This window comes from Phanerochaete carnosa (genome assembly GCF_000300595.1).
Source record: "Phanerochaete carnosa HHB-10118-sp unplaced genomic scaffold PHACAscaffold_17, whole genome shotgun sequence".
In the NCBI taxonomy this organism is placed as follows: Eukaryota; Fungi; Basidiomycota; class Agaricomycetes; order Polyporales; family Phanerochaetaceae; genus Phanerochaete; species Phanerochaete carnosa.
Window position 1 is genome coordinate 30,110 of NW_006767644.1, and position 3,421 is coordinate 33,530.

Below are 3,421 nucleotides of genomic sequence, written 5' to 3' on the forward strand. Positions count from 1 at the left end.
CGCAGTGGTCGTAGGTAGATTGCGCGAGGCCACTGCTTCGCGTCTCGCGCGACATGGGCTGCGGCCAAGGATGTCTTGTCATAAGTTTTCCCAAGCGACGCCCGCGTGGTCTTAGAGGACAGACAGAGTTGCCGTCAGCTATGCATGTGTTGTCGAAGAGGCGGGCGTATCTTGTCGCCTGTACGCGCTATGATGCGCTCGGCCCAATGTGTCCTACAGTAGCCACTTGTGTGAGTATGGCTCACTCAGCAAAAACCGGACGACGCACGTTGCAGTCGGTCTAGCCACAGTGCAAATACCACTCCTGGGGCTGTTCACTTGTTTCCTATCCCCCATAGGTGTCCGTTGAATTCAATAATTCTAGAGTTTGATGAGCACCAGGACTTGAAGTGTCTGCAGCTACTGGATAACGAAGAATTGGATGTCACTGGGGACATGGGCTCTGAACACGAGTCGGAGAACGATGAAGAATCAGATACCACTCCACAGTAACGTTGCAGACCCTCCCTGTGCGTCCTGACCACGTCACCATCTATTATCTGCTTCGCACATTCGCACTCCCTTCCCAAAATTCTCCCACTGACATGCATGTCCTGTCCCTTGCATCGACCTTTATTCCCTCTCCCCGGTAACATCCCAACAGTGCCTCCGAGACAGCCGCGCACGGCACCAATCAGGGAACGCGACGTCTCCACTTCGTCCTCGCAGTCGTCTCCAGATCCTGTGTCTATCCCATCGTGCTGGCGCGGCCGCAGTCGGCGCACGGCAACCTGCACCACGACATCTGCTACTGCCAGATCGCCCGCATCCATCACGCTCGCAACGTCCCGGGCGAGTGTTTCCACCTCTGTCTGCGTATGGCGCACCAAAGCTCGCGATTTCGCGTCGCCCCGCAGAAGCGCACAACACACACGGCGCACACCTTGCGCCGCCGAAATCGGCCGCTTCGGACATTGGCTTTTCGTCGGTGTATGCGCGAAGTGCCCTGAAGGAACCTAACCGAGGTGACCGCGCGAAAGGAATTCAGAGATGGAGAGGGATGGGTGGCGGCGGTGGCGCAAGAGTCGGCGCGAGAGTCGGCGCGAAGGTCTGCAGGAGCGTCGAAGTGAGGGCGAGAGTCGGTACAGGGGCGGATGCGGTGCTGGATCGCTGTAGACAGAAGGGACAAGCTGGACTGCAAGGAACGGATCTACCTTTTTCTTATTTAATCCCCATTATGTTTATGGCGAAGGACATTATCCGCAGATTTACTTGCTTTGTCATCGTACTTGATTATTGTGCTTGGCTGCCAGACGAATATCACAAACATGCACAATTGTTTACTATAACCAATGGTATATATTTAATTTCTCATCTACCAATACTGGATAGGAACGCGAATCAGCAACATGAGACTGTAGTCAAGCATTTGAGCGTACCATCAAATATCCACTAAATTTGCCTTCGTACGGCCCTGCATCAGCGACATCGCAGGACCCAGCGAGCACCAGGACGGCACCATCATATGCTCATGGCGCAGGGCAAGCATATAATCTGACACGCCGCAAGTACGACGCCTCAAGGGCTTCAACTTTCATGCAACGAATGTCGGCCTTTGCGGCAGCAGAAAATCAAGGGCTGCTCGAGAATCTGCGAAGGTTCGCAGATGCCAAGCGAGCAATAGCTGAATTCGCGACCGCCTATGCGACGCCCGAAGGGCCACAATACGTTCGCACATATTACGACTGGTAGAAAGGATTTGCTGTCGGGGATGAACAACGAGGCCAACGTCTTCGGCAAGGCGGTGATCTGCGTGCATGTTGTCAAGTGGCAGGATTTCCAGGTTTCGTGATTGAATTTTGCGCCACGGCCAGACGAGAGGCGAAGAGTGCGAAGAGGCCAAGACGAACGGCGTTCTTCTGTGGTGGCTCCGCAGGGCACGCTTGATCGTACCATCCACGTACGAGGCGCAACAGCCTAGTCTTACCGTCTTGTCAGCAACGCATTCGGCGCACTATGAGTTCAGGACACCTGCGTCTGAGACCCTCGGATCGACACCATCCACAGCCGTGCGCGGATTGTCGGAGTAATGCGTAACCGGGCCATCGCTTTCTCGAGGCCCTGATAGGTATCCTTCTCTGCTGGCCGGCGATCCGGGGCCGCTGCGTCCATTGATGCCCCACTAAAGGACTTGCGCTGAGTATCGTACAAGACGGGGCAGAGCATACTGGTTGGATCGTTGTACATGCCGTTCGCTGATCTGAGTGTCGTACGCATCTCGTAGGCAGAGCGTTTGGGCCGAAGGAACGAGTGGTGGGTTGCGACTGGTTGCAGAACAATGGCGAGGACCGGGCGCAGCGATCCTGGTGGAACATCTTGTCAAAAATTGTACGAAATGACGAATGCGTGCTTGGAGTAGCTCACCTAAGGATATTGTACGTTTGACTTATGTACCCGATCTCATATCTGCCTCAGCGATGGGCTGGCGCAGCGCATCATCGAGGCAATAATCGGCCCATAAGGCAGACTAATCACCGCGGGGGAGAAGGCAGACAACGACGGGTAGAATTTGCTGGAGTCGCGGCGGTAAGCAGAGAACTAGCCGTTGGGAAAGCGCAGTTCACCATGTCGGGCGTAAAAGTGTTCTCTTTGCTGCACGGCTGAATCCCCAGAGCTCACACTCAAGAGCAGCTGCAGGTGCTTGATTGAGAAGCGGACGCGCGAACAACATGTCAGGCGCTTATGTGACAAGAGTCACACGTGACTCATGCTAAACACGAGGATTTTCCAGAGCGGCCCGTCGGCCCGTCCCGGTTTTCGCACCAGCAACACACTGTGACCGGAGCACGACAAACGTTGTCACCTCACTGTGCACTCAGGTACCGACTCTATCTCGTTCCCGTCCCGCTCTGATTCGTTGAACGTGCGACAGACACCCAACTCGGCATATGTAGACGTATGTCTTCTCATCTTCACGTATCGCGTAAATACTCACGAGCGTGGATCTTTCAGTCGTAAGCCTGTACCCGGAGGCTAACGAGTTTTCATGAAGCTGAGTTGTGCCGGTCACATTTGCCATCGCTATTACCGGCGATTCAGATGGCCACAGCCTTGCGGCGAGTCCCGTTCCACTTGACGAATCTGACCGTCTCTTACTTACACTCTGACCTGCCATAGATCTACCTTTGTATCGCCCGAACGGGCGTTCCTCCAGCCGAAGAATGGCTGAACGGACCTCGTGTGTCTTACTACGCGTCACGTAGCGTTCTGTCTGGTGGACGAGCTTGTCAGATTGCAGACTGTACGTCATCTTTTCATACCCACTTCTTGCTATGCTGACGGAGCAAATGTCGCGTCCTCCAGGACGCTGCATTGTGTTGTGTACTATGCCTCAACGTTGGAAACGCGCCGGGTGCTGCCGCGCTAGCTCACGCTGTGGAGA